Raw genomic sequence first — 24,580 nt, 5'->3', positions numbered from 1 at the left:
GTGACCAGACCATAAGCATATCTCTAAACCTGGTATATCTCTGCAAATATTTTTCACAACACATTCACTGATCATGTATTACAGTCTGCAGTTAGGTCCAGGTACGTACATCACACACACTCTGCTGCGTCTCAAGACTCTAAACTATCTGTAAACATATGCACATGCCTATCTACCCACAAATTTTGCCACAATCTTTCATTCCACTCTATGCCCTGGACATCATCATACACTTAACCCTAAAAATATTGCACTTGCATTGCAAATACCTGTTCCTCTGGTGCCCCATAGAGCTGTCCATACAGAGGTATGACTTCCTCCATGTCTTTTAAGTTCCTAAGGGGAGAAGACAGAGGCCCCATTATCTGTAGGACATGGCGAGATTGCTCCCAGTGGTAGTACACAGCAGCTCGGGTTTTGGAGGTCTTGTTGGCAGCACTGTCAGGAGTCAAGTGGGAGATGAAGTATGTGATGGAGCTCATCTCCGCCACGTAAAAGAGCGTCACTGCCGGCAGACATCACAATTGGCCCAAGACAGCCAAATGCAGCAATGTGTTCCAATGACAATGTCCACCACATTGTATCCACTTACCGCCATGATGAATTTCCCCGGCGGCCGTGGGTCACTTCCTAATGTCCAGTACAGTAGGTCAGGCAGCTGCCATTTTAAGGCTCACATATGAACAGAAAACTGATATTAAAGTTGTGCAACAAGCTGTGAAACATATCTACAACATTGTGTTCACTGCTGACATTGAGCAAACGTTGCAAGGTGCATGAATTATGTAAAGGATGTCAAACTGATGTGTTGTATGAATTGTAATTGTAGTATCATAGTCAGTGGATAAATTACAATCTGACATATGGTAAATGTGTCCCATGTATGTGCTACATGTTACCAATGTTAATGTCACATAGACTGTCAGTGACATATTTTCCCATTTATAACGTGATAGAGAGGAAAGGGGATGTGTACAACGTTTCAAAAGTTTCATGTAGCATTTTAGAGCATAATATGTGACATAGATATGATCATACTTATAATGTACATAATGAGGGCCTCATTACAAGTTTGGGAGTATGATGGTAATACCGCCACAGTGGTAGTTATCAAAAGACTGCCATGTTGGTAGCCATCTGACCGCCGCATTAAGAGGTACACAGCTCAGACTTCCAAAAAACAGCCATATTTCCGAAACCTCCAGGACACGGGCAGATGGAAAATGATGGTTCGACCTTCAGCATCGCCAGCCCAACAAAAATCCTCCCATCAGATCATGATCCACAAATCATGACAGTGGCTCTTCCATGGAGGAAAACCATCAGTGGTGTGAACCGCGGCGGTCTGAACACACCACATTGGATAGTTTGAATATCCCACACCTGACCACATCCACACACTCAACACACTTACACACCACTATAAAACACACCCCTACACAAGCCACAATCGTTTGGAAACAGAACGCCACTAATAGCCACAGAGGAGGAACAACTATCACAGAATTAACGATGAATATTTTTGGCACCCATTCACATTTCATCACGCATACATCCGACACCTGCACAATGTACACAACATACAATTTACAATCACACATAATACACAACAACCGTCACCCACCAACATCACACCACTTACACCTCATCACCAACATTTTTTTCAACCTTTCTATACCACCTCTACCATGTTCCCACAAAACACAGCTGAGGAGTTGAGGGTCATAGTGGAAGAAATTGTCGGGGTAGAGGCTCACCGGTTCAGAGCACAGGTCAAGCAAACATCAATAGCCAGGAAAATGGAGTTGTGGAAAAGAATAGTCTACAGGGTCAATTCTGTAGGCAGCTATCCATGCACAAGAGAGGACATCAGGAAGAGGTGGAATGACTTCAGGGGGAAGGTATGTTCCATGACATCCAGGCACCAGCTGGCGGTACTCAAACCTGACGGTGGGCCCCCACCTACTCCCCCTACTTTCACATCCTGGGAGGAGAAGGTTTTGGACATACTGCATCCTGAGGGCCTGAATGGAATACCTGGGGGAGTGGAGTCTGGTAAGTTCCCACGACATACATGTCACAAAAATGTTTTGTCTTGCATGCTCCCTCACCACCTTTCGCCATCACAAATACCAAACCACTCAGCACTCCTCTGTTCTAAGTGCACAAATACCCCTATCTGGCATGCCACATCTCCACTAAACTCTCCTCGGTCCACATGCCTTTGGAATGGGATGTTAGGTCTTGGAAACCGATAGCACTAGAATTCCCAGAAGGCAATATTCCACCATAGGAAAACCAGCCCAGTGCACCAAATGTGAGATGTCATGCAGGTGAAAATAACAACCATTGTAACTCATCAGTATTATTCCACTGTGAAGCAGTTTATGGCAATGACAGCAATGCAATGGCCAGTCCCCTTACCATTACAAGCAAAACACATCTATAGATGAGTGCCCAATCAATCTGCCCTTAGACAAAAAATTCCTAAAATGGAAATTGACTCACTTAGGGGGAAATCTAGATGCCCAAGTGGATGCACATGCAGCACATCCAGATAGAGATCAATGTCAATTGCCTACTCCCATACTGTGTCCCTACTCTGACACTATTGTGCTCTGTGCAGCTTTTTGTGCCATGTATCATGCCATACACTTCACTAGGCACAAAAAGGTTATACCCATGTCAATAGTCAGAAAACATAAGAGGATATCAGCAGTCAAATAACTACCAACATTGCTTTACATCTTTTAGCTTGATGTATGATATTGAAATATCAGAGTCTCATGTTGTACAAAGTAAGAATTAGTAGCAGCTGTCACTGTCATTTCTGGGGATCATGTTAAGGCAGTGTGTGCATCTCACACAACATCACATATTGTAAATCTTAAACATATCTTGTTGTATCACTTATAGCAACTGTGTGTTCCACTTCTCCCACAGGTAACCTTGCCATTGTCACCATGGAGAGAATACCAGAGACTGCCACAAACCCTCTGGATGATGGCCCCAGTGAGGACAACACCCCTGGATGTGTGGATACTGATGACGAAGCTGGCCCATCAGAGACATCGGGTCAGTAAAAACTGTCAGCCCCATCCTGCCCACATTGATTCCTCCCAGCCCTGTTGCATCTACATCACAGGCAACCATTTGCCCCCAGACGTGTGTCAAAAGGACTGCTTCATCCATTGTGTGCTCCCAGTATCTGAGTCTCCTCTTGTCACCCCTGACAATGATGGACCTGCCACCACTCGGAGTGGCTTCACTGTGCCAGGGGCACAGGCACATGGGGGTAAGATGCGTGGGAGGGATGGTGTGGGCCAGAGGATGGGGGGCCCTAAGGGACAATACTGACCAGGACACCATCTCCCAAGTCTTGGGAGCCTACCAGAATTACCGAGGTATGTTGGGCCAGGTACTCACCAAATGATGGGGGAAATCCAACAGCTGCTGCGGGATAACCACCAGAAAGGCATGCAGTAGTGAGAGGCACAAAATGCTATACTGGCTTCCATTTTTGGGGTGCTGCGGGATATCAACACTACCCTGAGTAGGTCTGACACACAACATCAGGCCTCTTCCACTGGTAATCAGGCCCTTCAATATCTATGGCTGCCAGTGGAATGGAGGCCCCACCATCTGTAGCAGAGAAACCCCCAAACAAACGTGGATGTCCACCCAGACATCCAGGAGGAGCAAATGCCAAGACCAAACCCACTGCCAGGAAGTTATCCTTTCCTGATTGCTACCCCTTGTGTCCCACAAATATACCCTGTTGACTGTTCTGAAACCTAACTCCATTTTTCTATGGTGCAAGGACACTGAACTTGTGCTTCCAAATGGTATGACAGCTACCCTGATGACTTCATCTACTATGACTGAACCAATTACTGTTTAGCTTCTGTTTTTCCAGTTTCAATTCACCTATATTGTATTGCACTCCCCAATAAATACCACTTAAACACAGGTCAGTGTAAGGTCATGTATCTGGGGGTGTTTTACACATAGATGTGATGTTACTATTGTGTATGGTGTATTGTATGTTTATGTGAAGAATGTGATGACCTTACCTCTCTCTCTGTTTCTCAGCATCAGCATCGGCAGGTGAAGGAGACAGGGCACAGCCGAGTGGGGAAGGTGCAGGCCATGGGGCCTGAAGTCATAATACCACCGACACCGAGGAACCCAGTAGCCCAGAGAGGCGAGGGGAGTGCCATGGAGGAGACAGGATCCAGTTCCTCATCTTCGGAATACTCCTCCAGTGGACACTCCCTGGTGGTGGCGGACCCTTCTGGGATCACCTCAGCACAATCTAAGTCCGACACCCCCTTACTACCACTGCATTCCCTATAGCTCTCACCCATTTGGACGTGCCCACTCACCCAAAAGGGTGGGCATCTCCTTTGCCGCAGGCACCACTGCCCCTGCCAGCCCTGCTGCCCTCAGTGAGGAGACTATTAACCTCCTGAGGTCGATTTCTGTGGGTCAGTTGACCACCTTGAATGCCATCCAGGGACTGGCAACTCAAGTCCAACAAAGTGATGCATTCCTGGAAGGCATTCACTGTGCACTGGCTGGCCTACAGAGATCCTTTCAGGCTCTGGCCTCCACAGTGACAGCCGCCAGTCACCCACTGTCTACGGCCCCCCCTCCACCTTCCTCTTCTCAATCACAAATCCCCCTTTCCGGACCCAGCCAAAGCACCCAAACAGACAGGAATATATCCACCTGAACATCTAAGTGTAGCTCAGACAAACATAGGTATCATAAGACACACCACCAGCATGCTCACAACATGCAGATGCAGACACAGCAACAGTCACAAACTTCACTGACACCCCAACAACCCCCAGCATGACTGACACTACACCTGACACACCTGCAGACACCACACCAACATTCACTGATCCAGCCACTACACCGATCCTACCCACAGTCAGCACAATAGCAGACCTCAGACATCCACCCCAGTCACCATACCCACAGACAACACAACCACTGACACTCCTAAATCCAGCACATCTACCATACCTGCAGTCACCACTCCAACAGACAGTCACCCACCATGGCATCCCTCAGCACCTCCACCCCACCTCAGTCCCGTACACATAAACGCCTTCACTTACCCACCCAACAGACACCCACCACCCACAAGCATACCTCTCAAAAACACGCACCCATGAGACCCACACATACACGTCAGACAACCACTCCCTCACCCTCCACACTCAAACACCCTTCTGATGTCCGTCCCTGTGTGTCAAAAAAAGGTATTCCTTTCATATTTTGACCTTTTTCCTATTCCTCTTCCCCCCTGGAGACTCCTAAATGCCCCCTTTCCCTCCCCGTGCCCATCCCTTCCATCTCCTAGGCCTCCCCTGATCCCCAGCAAGTACCCATGCCCCTCCCACTGCCAAGAAGTCTACTCCTCCCAAGAGAACTCAACTCTCCCCTACGCATGGCCCTAAACCCCCTTCCCAAGCCCAATCCCAAAGGACCCACTCCAAAGCCTAGGACAAACCAAACCCCCCCCCTTCGGCCCCCAATAATCCCTGAGGTGCCTGCCTGCCTACCCCTTTGATACCCCTACCTGTGGAGGTTATATGGCAGTCAGGAGTCAAGTTAGGGGTACACAGATGTGCACTGGGTGCATGTTGCACATTTTTTAATTGGACTGGCCTTGAACATTTCTTTCCTATTTATATTTGTTAATACATAATTGGACTACCCAGTCGCTGGTTTCGATGTTATAGATTTGTCCCACATTTCTTTTCTCAGTGCAGATTTGTTCATGGTTGACATTGTTGGTGTGTGAGTATTTGTATGTAAGTGATGCTTGTGCACCCTGTTATGTCTGGGAACCATGTGAGGTTATGTGCAGTGCTTTTGTCCCCCAGTGATGGGTATGTGTTGTGTGATGGGCATGTATCTGTTGGGGACATATTGTTGTCATGATATTGGTTAGTGCTTGTGTTGACATGTGTTTGTTGCAGTGTTGTGTGGCTTTGAGTGCTTTGAATGTGAGTGTGTGTGTGTTTGGTGCACGGTATGTCAGATACGATGTGCTGTGTGTTTGCTGTGTATGTCGAATGCAGCATTGTTGGGTTGTGTGCATGTGTGTGTTCATTCCCTGTTGTTGGTATGTTGTGTTGTATGTCTGATTTGTCACTGGGTAGTGTCTATTGTGGGTGTTTGTCAATGCATTGATGGTGTTGCTCCTGTTGTGTTGTTGTGATGTGTGGTGGTGTTGTGTGTTAGTGTGTGTGAATGTGCCCGTGCTGCATTTCCGGGAGTTGGTGTGTGTTTTTGATGTGTGTGATGGCCATGGTGTGTGTACTGTGTATGTGCAGGTGTGTATGTGGCTGTCTGCGAGTGTGAGTGTCAGTGCAAAGTTACATGTGTGTCACCCTCAGCCCCCGTTCCTGATGGTATGCTGTGTGAGACTATGGACTTTGACAATATACAACAGTTACAGATAAGTGTGTGTACTTACAGTTGCTGCTGTCGTCTTTGGCACTGATTCTGGAGTCTCTTGGCGAGTAGGAGCAGCGGGATGACGTGTAGTTCTGGTTCCATGGCAGTTTCGGATGAGTATGGCTTCCTGATGGTCAGTGCCTCCTTTTATGCAATTAGTTTCTGCCTGGGTTTCTGTGGTGGTGTGATCGCGGCAGAAACCTTGGTGATGTGCCACCTTGTAATCTGTCGAGCAGAAACATGGTCTCTGCTGGCCTGCCGGTGGCTTCCGTTGTCTTTGGCACCCAGACCGCTGTGGGGTGCTGGCAGTGCTTTAGCTGTATTCTGTTCTGAAAACCGCCATGGTCTTAATTTGGCAGTCTTCTCCAACAGCTTGTTGACGGTACTGCTGCAACCGCCAACACATAATGAGGCCCTGAGTGTTACACATACATTCTAGTTTTCTCCCACATAGTTACCCTGGCATGAGAAGAGTGAGAGAACCTCCAGTGTACTGTCCACTTGCAGACCTGCAGACCATGGAGGAGTGACGTGATTCAGATCTACTTCCTGGATAGGCATACAACCATGGATCTCTTTCAGCAGTTGGAGCCCAATCTGATGCCTGCCATTCGTAATCCCCGTAGCATACCACCTGTTGTACAAGTTATGCCAGTGCTGCACTTCCTGGCCACAGACTCCTTTCAAAATACAGTGGCCCTAACTGCAGGGATGTCTCTGCCTATGTGCAGTCTGGTCCTGAAAGCTGTACTGTCTACATTGTTGAAACACCTGGACAGCTACATCAGATTTCCACAACATGAAGATTTGGCCCATGTAAAGGCAGATTTTTCTGCTTTGGTACACATTCCACATGTGGTTGGAGCCATGGATGGCACCCATGTAGCCTGGGTTTCCCCAAAAGCCAATAACAGGTGTATAGGAACAGGATAAACTACCACTCCATCAATGTCCAAATGGTCTGTTTGGCCGATCTGTACATTTCACAAGTTTGTGCAAGGTACCCGGAGTCAGTCCATGATACCTTTATCATGTGGAACAGCAAGATCCCACTGCTGATGACACTACACAGAGAGGGTCTGGCTTGTAGGTACGTCACATATGTCATATGTGTCTGTAACTTTTATCTGCTATCTAATGTGTGAATGTCTGTTATTTAAGTTAGGCTTTCTAAACCCTTCTTTACAGGGGACTCCGGTTACCCAAGCCATCCCTGGTTGTTGACACCAGTGAGGTACCCAACCCCACCATGACCCTATGTCGATGAGGCCCGTGGAAGGACAAGGCATGTCCTGGAACAGACTTTTGGGCTCCCGAAGGCAAGAGTCTGTAGCATCTATAAGTCTGGTGGAGCCCTCCTCTACTCACCAACCAAAGTCTGTCAAATTATTGTTGCCTGCTGCATGCTGCATGCTCCACAACCTCGCCCAAAGACGTCAAATTCCATATATACCAGATGAGGGGAGCCAGCAGTTCTAGTGGGATAGAATGCAGATGTGCCAAGAGAGGGTGAGAATGAGGAGGATGAAGCTGGGGAAATCAGGGCAGTTCTCATCAATTATTACTTCACCTGATTTTAGGTACATGATGTTATGTGATTAAAGTTACTCCCTGTGGTATTGGTGGGGTTGGGGATGCTTGATAAGGGTCTTAGAGTAAAAATGAGATAGGTACCTTCATAACACATAACTTTGATTTGCATGCAGAATGTTACATGGAGTAGGGTGCAGGTTTTTGATCACCATATACTTAATTTTCTCACAATGCACAGTCTAAGTCACACTTGTATATGGGAATTAGCTGTGTGATGTTTTAGTTTCAATGTGACCTATAGCTTATGTTTGTCATTAATAATTTGCATATTACTTCACAAGCTCATCCTCATTTGGCAATATCTGACAGTGTCACAGACAGGTGGAATTAGCTGACTAACATGAGAAGTGAACTTGGATTGAACGAGGTACTGTCAGGCATGAGATTTGTGGTAAGTGAGTTCCATGTCAAGACTGTCATGACAGTGGGATAGTAGTGTCCAATTCCACTCAGTAGACTTGTATGGCATTTGAGGCTTGTTCACTGGTGCCTTGTGTGTGTTCATTTGTCTCACACAAGTCATCCTGTACTATCCATACCCTCAAACATCAGTATGGTTTGTCTTGGTAATAAGTAACTTGTATGTAGCTGTCACTGTGTTTCCTCACTGCGGGCCACTGTGGATGTTTATCAAGACTGACAAAGGTGAGTGGCATGCCTACTGATACCTGACCATGGTAAGTGGAAGGTTGACTGGGGGCATTTGCACTGACCTCTGTCTGTATCATGGGGTATTGCCAATTGGGAGCTATGGTATGGGTATGTGATAAGGCTTTAGCTGATGATACATTATTTGTTTGCCTATTGGGATACTGTGTGACTGACAAGTCCATTACTTCAGTTGTCTGTGGGGTGGTAGTGTATTATAACTATGCTGATACACTGAAGTGAGCTGCAGTACTTAACCGGGGGATCATTGGCATTCTCCCAACCTGTATGTGGGAAATGTCCAATGAAAGCAATTAGAGTTATGTCTATCATTATTAATAAATGTAATTCTACCCAGATGAGACAGTACATGTGAGATAGAACATTACAAAACTCTTACATGTGAGAGCAACTTCTTTGTGCAGGAGGTCTTATCGATGACAGTAAAATATGGCTGATAAATGACTCTCACACATGACCTGTGGTTAAGTGTTATTTAATGGGGAGTGCACAGCTAAGTTAGGGTTTTGGAGCACATAAAACAGAACCAACACTGTGAAGGGTTCTATCATGGTGGTTGAAATCGTCAGGGTAGCTGCTACAACCTTTGGAGATACAAGTTCAGTGCTCTTGTATCATAGGAAAATAGAGATAGGTTTCAGAAAAGTCAACAGGGTGTATCTGTGCCACACAAGGGATACCAGTCAGTAGAGGCTAACTTCCTGGCTATGGTTTTGGTCTTGGCATCTGCTCCTCCTGCTTGTTTTGGGTGACGTCCACATTTGCGGGGGGTTCTTCAGCTGCAGAGGCAGGAGTGTCTGAGGCATGTCCTTCCCCTGTAAGGGCCTCAATTCCACCGATGTAGAAGGGGCTGATGTCTAATTGCTAGTGGAAGGGGCAATCTGGTGTGTACTAATCCTACTTGGTGTGGTATTCATGTCTCTCAGAACCCCTGCAATGGAACTGAAGTGGGCCTTTTGGGCCTGCCACTGCACCATGACGTCCTGGTGGCTGTCCCTCTGCAGCGGCTTTATCTCCCCCAACATGGTAAGTACCTGGCACATTATGCCTTGGGAATGTTGGTAAGCTCCCAAACTTGGGAGATGGTGTCCTGGCCAGTTGTATCCCTAGGAGCCTCCATCCTCTGGCCCACAGCATAACTCCCACGTGCTCTACCCCAAATGCCTGTGCCCCTGGGACAGTCTGCCCACTCCCACTGGTGACAGGTCCGTCATTGTCTGGGTTAATGACAGGAGATTCAGGTACCTGTACTGGGGGGCACAAGATGGTAACACAGGTTTGGGGAAGAATGGTTACCTGTGATGTTGAAGCACCAGGGCTGGAAGGAGTCAATGTGGGCAGGGTTAGGCTCAGTGTTGTCGACTGACCATGTGTCCCAGATGGGCCAGCTTCATACTCAAAGTCCACACATCCAGGTGTGTATTCCTCACTGAGGGCTTCATCCAGAGGAGTAGTGGCAGTCTCAGGTTTCCTTTCCATGGTGACATTGGAAAGGTTACCTGTAGAAGAAGTGGAACACGTAGTTGCTGTAAGTAATGCGACCAGTAATATCAAAGTTTGTACCACAAGACATGCTATGTAACATACACACAAGGCCTTTACCTGATCCCCTGACATGACAATGACACCAGCTTCTACATCTGGGTTAGACCTATATGAGTCACAGAGATTTCCAATTGCATACACTTTGCTACAGGATGTTGGAATATCTTGATGGGTAGATGACTGTTCATTGACTCGTGTCTTGTCTGATTGATAAATTGACATTTTGAAGTGATCTCCAAGTTAGGAGTATAGCATCATTGTGTCAAATGACAGCTGCAAAATGTACTGTGGTAACAGAGCTGGCCACCAGTGTAGGTGTAACCAATATTCATGGGCCTCTGTATGGTTGTACTCCAGATACATCCAGCCTCCTGATTTAAAGGCCAGTTTAGTTTAGTTTAGTAGCTTTTTTAGTACCGCCAGAAGGCCATAGAATTGCTGTCATTGACATGGACTGTACAAAAGGGAGGAGTCATGTGGGTTGAGCTGATTGTTAGTTTCACATGCAAGGCTATTTGACTAGTAGTAATATAAATCTGGTTTTCTTAATGCTAGGACAGTGCATGCTCGGAGTTATAGTGCTGTCAGTCCCTGTACAACCCATGCAATACACAGTGTGCACCCAGGTGAGTTTAGTTGACATGTGGTATGCGAGAGAGGGCTATTAGGACATTTGGACACAGAGGTGGTGAGCGGGTTGACTGTTAAGGTAGCCAAGGCCAGTTTAGTTTAGTTTAATAGGTTTTTTAGTATTGGCAGAAGGCCATTGAATTGCTGTCATTGCCATGGACTGTACAAAAGGGAGGAGTCATGTGGGTTGAACTGATTGTTAGTTTCACATGCAAGGCTATGTGACTAGTAGTAAAAGAATTCTGGTGTTCGAAATGCTAGGACAGTGCATGCTCGGAGTTATAGTGCTGTCAGTCCCTGTACTACCCATGCCATACACAGTGTGCACCCAGGTCAGTTTAGTTGACATGTGGTATGCGAGAGAGGGCTATTAGGACATTTGGACACCAAGGTGGTGAGTGAGTTGACTGTTAAGGTGTCCAAAGGTGATCAGTGAGCATGCAGGACATTGCAGTTTGGTTACAGTTGTTGTATTGTGACTTACCCGACTCCACTCCCCCAAGTATTCTTGTCAAGCCCTTAGGATGCACGATGTCCAAGACCTTCTCCTCCCATGATGTGAACTGTGGGGTAGGAGGTGGGGGCCCACGGCCAGTCTTGAAGACCCCCAGCTGGTGCCTGGCAGCCATGGAATGTACCTTCCCCCTGAGGTGGTTCCACCTCTTCCTGATGTCCTCTGTGGTGCGTGGATAGCTACCTACAGAATTGACTCTGTTGACTATCCTTTGCCACAGATCCATTTTCTTGGCTATAGATGTTTGCTGGACTTGTGCTCAAAATAGTTGCAGCTCTACTCTGATTATTTCATACACTGTGACCCTCAATTAATCATCTGTCAAACAGGGATGTTTTGGGGGGACATGGTAGTGGTGGACTAGACAGTGAGGATGAATAAAATAATGAGGTAAATCAGTGGTGATGAGATGTGGGTGCTGTGATGAGTTGTTGAACGGTCGTGTTGAATGTGTGGTATATTATTGTATGTGTTATGCACATGTGGGATGAGTGCTATGTGAAGTGTGTAGGGGTGCCTATTTTATGGTTGTTAGATTTTTTTTGCAGCCTCTATCTCATGGTGTATGATGTTCTAGTTGCAAAGGATTGTAGAGTGCGAATGGGTGTCTTTTATGGTGCAGTGTGTAGGTGTGTCGCGTGTGTGGATGTGTGTCAGGTGTGGGGTTTTCAAACTATCCAGTGTGGCGTCACCAACTGCCGCTGGTCACACCGCCATTGGTGTTCGACTATGGAAGGACCACTAACGTGACTTTTGGTCGTAATACGGTTTGAGGTTTTTGGCGGGCTGGCGGTGCTGGTGGTGGGACTGCCTCTATCCCGCCCTCCAGAGTCCTTACGTTTCGGAATTTTGGCTGTCTTTTGTCTGGCTTGACTTTGTAACTTGTAATACGGCGGTCTGTATGACTGCCAACATCAAGGTCTTTTGGCGGCCGCCAACTCGGCGGTCTTACTGTCAGCCCGCCAAACTCATAATCTGCCCCTTGGTGTCAAATGTCTTCCCTAATTTCGTTTATATTGAAGTGGGAATAGTAAATGTTGTTCCTTTAGTGTTCAACACATTCCCTTTATATAGTTATATTGGAGAATAGTGAATGTGACCTTTTCAGTATCAAACACCTTCCTCAAATTGGTTTAGATTGGTTGAGAACAGTAACTATCACCCCTTTAGTGCCCATCACCTTCCCTTAATATGTTTAAGTTGGAGTGGGACTAGTAAATTTCACCACCTTTACTGTCCAACAGCTTCCCGCAATATGGTTAGATTGGAGTGGAAATAGTAAATTTAAACCATTCATTGTCCAACACATTCCCCAAATTAGTTTAGATGGGAATGAGAATAGTAAATCCCATCCCTTTAGTGTCCAACACCTTTTCAAAACATGGTTAGATTTGAGTGGGAATAGTAAATGTTAGCCATTTAGTGTTTAAAACTGTTTTTTAAATTATTTATGTTGAGTGTGATTATTTAATTTTAAAGATTTAGTCTGAAACCGTTTAATTTGATTTTGTTTGCATGTAATACACTTTTTTTGTGTTATGTTATCAGTATTATGGGTGTATCAATATAATTAAAAAATAATTGTTTGTATGTTTGTAACAAATAATATTATTAATAAAAGTTTTATGTAATAAAGTTGTCACACATTTTCTCATTTCATTTAACTTTTCAAAGTTTATTTATTGTATACCTTTACATTTTAATGAAATTATATTTATATCGTATTGTATTTTGTACATTTTCAACTTTTATTTTCCATTGTTTAAATTGTTTTAACATTTCTTAAATTGGTTTATATAAATATTTTCAACATCATTTGAACATATGTTTTTCAGCAAATATTAAATAACCGTTTATGTCATATACTTATATTTAATTTATAGTTCACGTGTTGTAAAAATTGTTCACAACATTTGTGACATCTTTCAAATGTTTAATAATTTGTTATGTTTTTTTCATTAATTTAGTTAACATTTGTACATTATTTCCCATTCATTTCTATGGAGAGTTGGCATTTGTATTAGTTTCATTTAGCTGCCATTTCTTTTTACTGCTGGCTTCTGTTTTGTAATCCATTTGTATTATTTTTAGTCTATTTTCCCTGAACCAGGTCACAGTAAGGTGCTGCTGTTCATTGGAACAGGTAGGTCCTTTTTTAAGGATTTATTAATGGTTTTGGGGGTAGAGGGGGTTTAGAGGCAAGGTCTAAAAGGTAGTTATAGTGCTGTTTGTGGGTTTCTGTAGGATTTTTGTATATTTAGATGCATTAGTAGTTGTGTTTTTCACTAGATTGTAGTTTGGGGTTTTCGTACACTATTTTGGTAATGCTGTTATGGTATGTTAAATGTGCTATGTTACTTATATTTTGATGAAAAAGGGCCTCATTATGAGTGTGATGGTCAGATGAGCCAACTGGGGTCCCCGCATAAAAAGGATTGTGGAAAGTTGAGTTGTAATCAGCACAGCAGTGCTGAGTGCAGCACTTCCATGGCTGACCACAAGTCAGACCATCAGGAACCATGTTCCTGAACGACTGCAGGGGCGTAAGATGGCAGCCTGACCGTCACTGCAAGGCTGGTGGTCTGATGACCATCAGCCTCGTAATGAGCCCCTAAGAGTGATGTACATGGATTTTTTGGGATATAATGGCCCTCATTACAACCCTGGCAGTCGGTGTTAAAGCGGTGGTCATACCATCAACATGCCGGCGGTAAAAAAAATGGGATCACGACCACGGCGGAAACAGCCAACACAGACAGCCACTTTAACACTCCGACCGCCACAGCGGTAGCAACAAACACTGCGGTGGTAACCGCCAACAGACAGACGGAAGACAATGTACCGCCCACCCCTTCACAACCCGCCAATCCGCCAGCTTTTCCGGGGCGGGATCAACGCCATCAAAAGCACAGCAGAAACCACTCACCGCTTGACACAAACTATGAACCAGGACGCCATGGAGCCCGAGCTGCAGGTCCAGCCCATGCTGCTCTACCTCCTCATCTACCAGGAATACGAAAGGTGGTTGCGACAACCACAGTCAGAATGGCACCTAGTACACAGAGGAGGGGGGAGGAAAAAGAGAGTGACACACATATGCAACACACAACACCCCCACCCTCACCCACAACACCATACACACAAAAACATGCATCAACATTACATTTACACCCCGTTACCCCCTGGAAGAACGCAAGGACAAAAGGAATAGAGTCAAATCAGTGATATATTAGAAATAGGCAGATATACGCAATAAATAGAAAAACAGTAATTACAGAAATATACATTATGTACATAAGGCGGTACATTGTCCATTCAAAATGTCCGTGGGCCACTGGGCCAAAAATCATGGGCAAAGCCCACACTTGACTCCTGCCTCAATACGGAGAGAACACTGCAGGGGCATCAGGTCCAAAACACACAGGCACCTCAGGGGTATTGGGAAGAGGGGGACACCTCAGCCGGAAGATGGAATAATTCCTCGAGGGGGCTCCATGCCCACTGCTTGGTCCTGGGGAGTGAAGGCCACAGTTTCTAAAGTCTCTCAAGTGGGTGGTTTACCCACTGCTTGGTCCTTGGGAGTGCAAAGCCACAGTCTCTCAAGTGGGTGGTTTGCCCACTGCTTGGTCCTTGGAAGTGCAAAGCCACAGTCTCTCAAGTCTCTCAACTGGGTGGTTTGCCACACTGCCTGGTCCTGGGAGTGCAAAGGCACAGTCTCTCTCGTCTATGCCTTGCTCCACTGGTTCTGGAGGGGGCTTTATGCCCAGTCTGCTTCATCCTGCCAAGGATTGGGAGAGGACATAGGGGACGTGTTCATGGACGTGGCGGTGGTGACTGCCAGTGAGGGGTGCGTTGTGATGGGCGTGCTGGTGATGGAGTTAGTGGATGAGGATGTAGGGCATGCAGGTGTGAGTGGAGACGCTACTGGGAGGGAGGTGGATGACGAGGAGGAGGGGGACACAGTGGAGGCAGTAGATTTTGGTGTGTCTGCATGGGGATGGTGCTTGTGTGAGTGCCTGTGAGATTAAGTGTGGTGCTTGTGTTTGCCTGAGCCACTTTCGTGTGATGATTTGGGTGAATGCTGGTCTGAAGGTGTGCTTGGGATAGGCTGGGGTTGAGGGGATTGGGACTGGGTAGAGGAAGTTAGATGGGGGAGGCTAGAGACAGGGACAAGGGCTGCCATCAGTGCTGAGGCCAGAGCCTGAAATGCTCTCTGTTGGGCCTCCACGCCAGAGTGAATGCCCTCCAGGTATGCATTTGTTTGTTGCAAATGCCTCTTGACACCCTGGATGGCATTCAGAAGGGTTGACTGCCCAACAGTGAGGGGTCTTAGGAGATCAATAGCCTCCTCACTGAGGGCAGCAGGGATGACTGGGGAAGGGCCTGATGTGCCTGGGGCGAAGGAGATGCCCACCATCCTGGGTGAGTGGGCATGCAAAACACGCTGAGGGGCTGTTGGGAGGGCGGTGCTGGTAGGAGAGTAGCGGCTGTACCTGTTGTTGGGGTGGGCATAGAGGTGTCCGCCACCGCCAGGGAGCATACATCGGAGGAGGAATCGCTGTCTGTGGTGTCCCGTCCTGTCCCCATCGTGGTGCTCCCCTCGCCCTCCATCCCACTGGTGCCCTCACCGTCGATGGATGCGGCCTCCAGGCCTATGTGGGATGCAGCTCCCTCCGTCGCCAGTGCCTCTGCTCCTCTGCCAGATGATGCTAATGCACACAAGGACAGGATGACAAAACAAAAAGGGGGGAGAGAGAGAGACAGAGGATACACTTGGTCAATGCCAGCAACACCACCACCGTTGGCGTACTCAACACACAGGGAGCAGCCCTATGCACTAGGCCATGCACTACCAGTTACTAAGATAGTCACCAGCCCATGGGGTACAATGCCTACCGCCAATCAGCTGCACACCTGAAACCCACAGGACCCTGCTCAGTAGTAGATCCCCACTGACACCATTGGGGTAGGAGTGCTCCAGAGCCTGACCAACAAGGGACCTACCCTGCCTTCTTTGCCCTGGCCTAGGGGCACCCACATCTCCCACCCAGGTAACCCTTAATGCGTGCAAAGTCAGGATTCAGAATCTGTACTCACCCCCTTGTGGCTGCTGTGATGTCTCCAAGAGCCCATCCAACTCCGGATATGACACCGCCAGGATGCGGAACATCAGGGGGGTCATGGTGCGACGGGCACCCCTTCCTCGTTATGAGGCCAGCCCCAGCTTGGCCTCCGCCATCTTCTTTGCCCAGCGGCGCAGGTCCTCTCGCCGTTTGCGGGTGCTCCGCCTGTCAAAGACCCCCAGGGTCTGCACCTCCTTGGCGATGGCATGCCAAATACCCTTTTTCTGATGGGCGCTGACCTGCATGGAAAAGACAGCAGAAAAGGGAATTAGTCAATTGTCCGGACCGTCACACTCATGGCCCACCAGATCAATCCCATCCCCAGACGCCCATACATTGACCACCATACATGCAGCACCCTGGCCAGGATGCCCCTGCCCCTCCCACATGTGGCTTACACACACAGCAATCCCTATATTCATGGCCCACGCATCATGCTCACAGTGTACTCACCTGTTTGTCTCGAGGACAGTAGAGTAACGTGTACTGGGGTAGTACCCCATCCACTAGTTTCTCTGCAGTGAAGGCAGGGGCCCTTTCCCCAGACACTCGAGCCATTGTCACTTCCAGACACAGGTCACAGCAGCACTTGCAGTGTTGGTCCTCTCCTGTTGAAGGTCAGGTAGCAAGTGAGTGAACAGATAGAAAATGGCGGTCACTTCCGCAGCGGTGCATACTGTCACCGCCACCGTACATTGCCATTGGCTCCTGGAACCCATAGGGCCCAATGATAATCAATGCGAAGTTGCGTGGCGGTCTACGACTGCCTACCGCTACGGCACACAATGCCAACAGAATTACCTCATTTCCACTTGTCCCTCCTCACAGGTCATGCAGCTGCCATTTCAGGGGGGCACAAGGTATGACACCTAACTGCGTCACAGCAGACATTGGCACAGCAACTGATTTTCGGATTCACATACTGGTTCCGTAAAGGAACAAATGCATCGGTAGTGCAATAGATGTGTGAATATGACCCACTGATCACCGTTTTCTTTCATAGGCTACAACCGCTGAGGCTGAATATGAGATGGCGACATCCTCCGGTGTACAGAACCCTGGTGGACCTTGCAACAATGGAGGACAGACACATTCACATAACATACAGACTTGATCGGGCCACAACTCAAGAACTGTGTGCCCAATTGGAGCCAGACCTGATGTCAGCTTTCCGCCAGCCCACAGGTATCCCCCCTCTAGTGCAGGTCCTTTCAGTGCTCCATTTACTGGCAAGTGGTTCCTTCCAAACTACAGTGGCCATGGCATCAGGGATGTCTCAGCCAATGTTCTCAAACATGTTGACCACAGTGTTGTCAGCTCTGCTGAAACACATGCGCAGCTACATCGTATTCCACCAGGTAGAGGATTTGGCCACAGGGAAAGCTGACGTTTATGCCCTGGGACATATCTCCGACGTCATTGGTGCCATTGATGGTACACAAGTGGCATTTGTCCCTCCCCCGGAGAAATGAACACGTTTTTAGGAACAGAAAAAGCTATCACTTTATGAATGTGCTGATTGTGTGTTTGGCGGACCAGTACATCTCCCATGTGAATGCCAGGTATCCTGGCTCTGTGCATGACACCTTTATCTTGAGGAATAGCAGCATCCCATATATGATGGGCCAACTCCAGAGGCACCGGGTGTGGCTAATAGGTGAGCCCAAGGTCCCCAACCAGTATAAGTAGGTGTCTATGTATGGGGTTGTCCCTAAGGGTTAGTGTGTGTCTAACACTAGTCCCTCAATAGTTGCAGGTGACTCTGGTTACCCCAACATCTCATGGCTACTGACCCCAGTGAGGAATGCCAGGACAAGAGCAGAGGAATGTTACAATGAGGCACATTGGCGAACAAGGAGGATAATTGAAAGAACCTTCGGTCTCCTGAAGGCCAGGGTCAGGTGCCTCCATCTGACAGGTGGATCCCTGTACTACTCACCCAAGTAGGTGTGCCAGATATCATTGCATGTTGCATGTTGCACAACCTGGCATTGAGGCGCCAGGTGCCTTTTCTGCAGGGAGATGAGCCTGGAGATGGTCTTATGACAGCGGTGGAGCCTGTGGACAGTGAGGAAGAGGAGGCAGAGGAAGATGATGGGGACAACAGAAGTAATATAATACAGCAGTACTTCCAGTGACACACAGGTAAGACACTGTAACTTCACTTTTCAGTTTTCTGTTGGACATTGTACATGGCAGCCTGATTTCCCTATGTCTATGGCCACTTACTGTACCCTTTGGCATTTCTATTTTCAGATCTCTGTGGCCCACTCTGGCTCCTGGTGTGTTTACAACTGCCCACTAAAGGTTATTCCAATTAAACTTTAACCGTACATATTACTTGCTGTGCTTTGATAATGTACTAATACATATTTGAATCATTTGACAGACTCCAGATTTGTATTTGTTCCAAGGGTGCTTATTTAAGTGCTCATAAGTAGAGGGGGATGTGCAATGGGCTGGGGTGATGGTGGAGGAAAGTCCAGGGTAGAGTCCAGTCTATTTGTATAACAGGTACATTGTCCAAGGGGGGCATAGGAAGTGGAGCAATGGCAGTTCAAGGTGGACAGGGGGACAGAAGGGTGACAATCAGGAGAGTCTTATTTCCTGGTGGGGGTCTTGGCAATGTTCTCTGGCTTCTGCCTGGATCGCAGGGACCGTTTGCGGGGTGGTTCTCCTTCTGCAGGGGGTGGGGTGCTGGTGGCTTGTTGGTCCTGTGGCGGGGCCTCCTGTCCACTAGCGCTGGCAGAGGTGGAGGGCTTTTCTTCGGTGTGGCTAATGTCAGGGGCCTGTTGTTGTGCCACTGCCTCCCTCATGGTGTTGGCCATGTCACCCAGCACCCCTGCAATGGTGACCAGTATTGTGTAGATGTGTTTTGGGTCATCCCTGATCCCCAGGTACTGTCCCTCCTGCGGCCGCTGGGTCTCCTGCAACTTGCACAGTATCTGGCCCATGGTCTCCTGGAAAAGGTGGAATGCTCCCAGGATGTTGGTGAGTGCCTCCTGTAGAGTCGGTTACCTGGGCCTGTCCTCCCCTTCGCACAGCAGTCCTCCCAGCTTCCCTGCTGTCCTGTGCCTCTGTCCCCTGAATAGTGTGCCCACTGACCCCAGGTCCCTGATCGTCTTGGGTTTGTGGGGTTGCTTGGGGTCCCTGTAGTGGTGGACACACTGCTGATTGACGTGTCCTGGGGACAGTGGCATGGGCCCGCTGGGTGGGTGCTGTGCTAGTGTTTCCTGAGGGGGGAGGCTCTGAGATGGGTTGGGACTGTGGCAGGGTAACCAACTGTCCGGAGGTCCCTGATGGGCCAGGTTAGTCATCCTGATCCAGGCGTGCAGAGCTGCTGTGATCGCTGTGGGCCTCTTCTGGGGGGGGGTCTGGTGGCAGCTCCTCTCCAGTGACATTGAGTAGGGGTCCTGTGGGGATGTAAATGCAGTGTTATTGTATCTGCATGTGCCATCTTGTGCATGGGTGTGTTTCCCTGTACGGTTGGGATAGCCTTGTCCGCTTTGACTTGTGTGCGTGGTGATTTTGTGGGCTAGGTGATTCTCTCTAATGGACATGCTGTGGTGATGGGTGTCCATGCAGGTCTGTGATGGGGGTCCATGGGTAGGTGTTACATGCAGGGCTTGGTATTGGGATGTGTTGGTTGTGATAGTGGGGTATATGTGAGGTGGTGGAGTGATGGGGGTGAGGTTAGGGGTAGGAGTTTGTGATGGCATGCAGGTAGGGTGGGTGATATAGTAGTAAAGATTTGACTTACCAGAGTCCAGTCCTCCTGCTACTCCTGCGAGGCACACAGGATGCATTATTGCCAAGACGTGCTCCTCCCATGTTGTTAGTTGTGGGGGTCCACCGCCAGTCCTCTGTACTGCTACCTGGTGTCTTGCAACCACGGAACGCACCTTCCCCTGTAGGTCGTTCCACCTCTTCCTGATGTCATCCCTTGTACTTGGATACTGTCCCACGGCATTGACCCTGTCCACGATTCTCTGCCATAGCTCCATCTCCCTAGAAATGGACGTCTCCTGCACCTGTGATCCGAATATCTGTGGCTCTACCCGGATGATTTCCTTCACCATGACCCTTAATTCCTCCTCTGAAAACCTGGGGTGTCTTTGGGGTGCCATGGATGTGGTGTGAGTGATATGTGTGCTGGTGTGTGGGGTGATGTGTTGGAGTGTGTGGTGTGAGGTGCGTTGTGTGGGTGCTCTTGGCTTCTCCCTTTGTCACTTGCCAAAATGTTTGGGTAATAAAGGGGTGTGAGTAATGTGGGTGTGTGTTTTATAGTGGTGTGAGTGTGTGGTGTGTGCATGTGTGTCAGGTGTGTGTAGTTTGAATTGTCCAATGTGGTGGAGTTTTGTTAGTGTGTTTTTATTTTGAGCGCAGTGATTCATGGGTTGTGATACTGTGGGCGTATTCCTGTTGGCGTAACGGTGTGGGTTTTGTTACCGCCAGTTTATCACTGACCTTTGGTCTGGCGGACTTGTGTGGGTGTCTGTATAGTGGCGGATTTCTCTGTGTGGGTCATGATACCCGTAGCGGAATACCGCCGCGGTCACGGTATGTTGACGGCCGTCAGCACGGCGGTAGGTGGCATTTACCGCCAGGGTTGTAATGAGGACCAATGTGTTTTGTGGATGGGTTTTCTTATTTACTTTATAAGGTTTGGCATACAAATGTGTCCTATATTTTTCATTAAAAGGAAATCATTTTTGGTTTATAAAAACACAATGCCTTTCATTTTCAGTTCCTTTTTGGGGGTTTTCTGGAGAGACTCTTTTTTAAAACATTTTTTTCAGGTTTTTTTATGCTTTTATATTTTTAATTGCTTGAGGGATTTATATTTGTTTTATTTTTACATTTTTCGGACTATGTGGATCCAGAGGAAGATCTGCTTCTACAGAACAGTACGTTTTATATATTTAATTTCTTTTGGGTAGGAATTGTAATATTATATATTGTTTTTGTAAATATTATGTGAGTGTTGTTTGGCATTGTGTGGTTTATGTGTTGTAATTAGTTTATGTGCTGGAATGAGTTTGTTTTTTAGTTCCTTGGTTGGTGACTGTTACATTGTTTGATTAACTAATTTATATAAAATGTTATTATGTGAGTCTTCATTAACATTGTAATTTTATTTTATTTTTGACTGATATACTAAAATATCATATTTATTATTTTAAAAGGATTTGTTATACTGGTTCACATTGTATGAAAATGTAGACTTTAAATTGTAATATGCTGTACATTCTTTTGTTTTCTAGGATTAGGAGTAATTTTGCTAACAGATTGCTCCGTACGTAGTTCTTGGTAACTTTGTTCTTTTTGTGATGCTTCTGTAAATTTATAGTGTAGGTTAGGCTCTGCCTCATGTGAATGGGAAGGCATTGTACCATTCTTCCACTGTATTGTTTGTTTGTCCTTCCTGTGCCAATCCGCTGCCATAGACATTCCACTTTAGTATTTTAAATTTAGATTGGTGTCTGTGTGCATAGCGAACAACCCAAGTGTCATAAAAATAATCCATTAGGGAGCTTAGTTTGCCTTCATTTTGTAGGTAGAAAGGGCTTGCTATTGGTACATTGTAGTGATTGACTACCTCTGTGACAGGGACATGGACTAGTACTGACAATTTAAATTTCAAAGGAAAAGAATATTCTACACTTAGCGCAGATTGTTGAAGGTGTTTCCATATACATTAATTGAAATTATAGTAACAGCCTTGTATAACTCTATAACTGTTTAGGGTAAATCTTTAAAATTGTTTGAATCGTGGCTTTCTCAAAGTCTATGATTCTTTTTTGGGGGTAATGGGTATTTATATTATGTTTAATGTGGTTTAAGAGGTTGTAGAAAGTACTGCTTTGTTTATTTGGTAGTAGGGCATATATAAAGGGATATTTGTATGTTGATATTTACCATGTATGGTGTGTAACCGAATGAATAGTCTGGGACACATTTTAAAGTGCAGGTTTGACATTGGTTAATTTTGAGTAAGTCAATTGCTCCAGAGAATATAAGGATTTGTTTCTCACCATTTAGGTTATCATATAAAAGGTAAGGTTCCTTATTCTGTGGTATTGCTAAATATTCAGTGCTGCTGTGGCTGTTTACAAACACGACTGCCATCATCCTGTCAGGATCCGAGATCCTGGTGATGACAGCGGTCTTTTGGCGGCATCTACCACCAATCTTGTAATGTGGGGGTTGGACACCACAGCCTCGGGGGTCAAACCTCTACTTAGAGTCTGGCGGTCTTCAGACCGCCAGACTCGTAATCGGGCCCTATATCTTTAAGAATTTTGGTTGTGGGTTCCTGGGAGCTAGTGCTTGCCTTTCCTATACTGCAAAATCTCTCTTCTATTTCTGTCACATTTTGGGGGTGCTTGTGCTCTCTATGTGAATTATAGCATCTTCTTTTATATTACCCTCCACGGCATGCATTAGAATATTATGTGGTACATTTCTAATTTATATTTTATCTGGATGCACTTTCTTGACTGTAGGTGTAGCCCCTGTGATGCCGAAACTGCTTTCCTTTAGTAATATACTTTGATGCCCCTGTCATTGTATCTGAAAGTAGTGTAATAGTATAAATATATATATATATATATATATATAACAATTTAAAGTTTGTTATTTACATGAAAAATTATGCAACTACTTTTATTTTGTATACTTACATGTGTGTTATGTTTAGATGTTTCACATGGGTTTGCAGCTTTTCTGTTTGGGTGTTCTAATGTTGACCAGGTACTTTCTTTTCTGTTTGGTGAAAAAAAGCATCAGTTTTACTTGCGATTTTGGATGATTTTATCGTTTTTTAATAATGTATGCATAGCTATATTCTTACATCTTTTCACTGGTGTGAGATAGTTTTTATTTCATGGCAGTTTATCACTTTTTCAAGTCGTAGTTTTTTTCTTTAAGAAAGTCTTCGTAAAGACATAGAAGTTTGAGAGTGTTTTATTATTTATTTGTTATTTTACATTTTAAAGTTTATTAACAAGTATGTTTTAATTAAAAAAAGTTTTAGTTACTTGTGTAGGTAGTTCTTGGGAGTTATATATTTTTCTTTAATGGTCTGGGCAGAGAAACGTGTAGAGTTTCTTCTTCTTGCAGCGTTTGTCATTTTTGAAATATTTAGTTGTTTAAATTAGTGTGCCTTTATATTGTTGATATAGTTGTTTGTCTGATTTACTTTGTTGAAGTAGTTTATAGTCTTATTTTATTGGTTGGGTTAGTTGTAGTTTGATTATTTTTTAACAGTTGTGATCTTCAATGGTAAACACTAATTTTTTTAACGTGTGATATATAGTTTTGAATATATATTTTTTATATTTGTATTTATTAATATTTAGGTTGCTGTTTAAGCATTTGCATTTGATGTTAATTTGTTTTGTTTTGCAATGTTATTATTTTAGCTATATAATTTATTGGGGTGAATGGTAAAGAATTTGTTGATGTAATATATTTATATTTAATTTAAACATTTGTAAGAAATGTTTTAGGCTTATTTGAAATATTTGTTTTATGTAAAAAGTGTTTTTTTGGTTATGAATGATTATTTAATTGTTTTGAACATAACGTTGACATCAGTATTTTGTGAATCAGTATTTTCGACATGTTTTAAGTTTACTTGAAGGCAACAATATTTTTGTTTCTGATATTTTTGTTTTCAAAATAGGTAAAAATAGATTTTTTTACAACGAGATTTGTGTTCTTGTTATTTGTTGTTTTACTAATTAAGTATAGGAAGTTGGTATTTTTGTTAATGAAATTTAATTTCCAATATTTGTGTGTTCCGATATTGTATGCATCAGTATTATGTCATTAATCCAAGACAATGTTGTCTGGGATGGCAAATGGCAATTTCACAGGGACTTTCACCCTTCACATCAGATCACAGGAAAGAGTTGATTGCTCACTGTCCTTTTACGAGGGATTTATCAATCAGCGCACCTTTGACAGTGCACGTCATCATTGTAAAATAGAGTTTCCACTTTTTTCCTGTTTTAAATTATTTTTT

General features: G+C 45.6%; 1 protein-coding gene across 1 annotated transcript in view; it reads left to right on the top strand.

Moving 5' to 3' along the window:
- LOC138302088 (uncharacterized) overlaps positions 1–24,580 on the top strand; it is a 148,316-nt gene that overhangs the window by 13,289 nt on the left and 110,447 nt on the right. The gene's annotated exons all lie outside the window — the stretch shown is intronic.

Source organism: Pleurodeles waltl, chromosome 6 (assembly GCF_031143425.1).
Source record: "Pleurodeles waltl isolate 20211129_DDA chromosome 6, aPleWal1.hap1.20221129, whole genome shotgun sequence".
Classification (NCBI taxonomy): domain Eukaryota; kingdom Metazoa; phylum Chordata; class Amphibia; order Caudata; family Salamandridae; genus Pleurodeles; species Pleurodeles waltl.
Note: the sequence above shows the minus strand (reverse complement) of the source record. Positions and strands in the feature narration are given on the sequence as shown.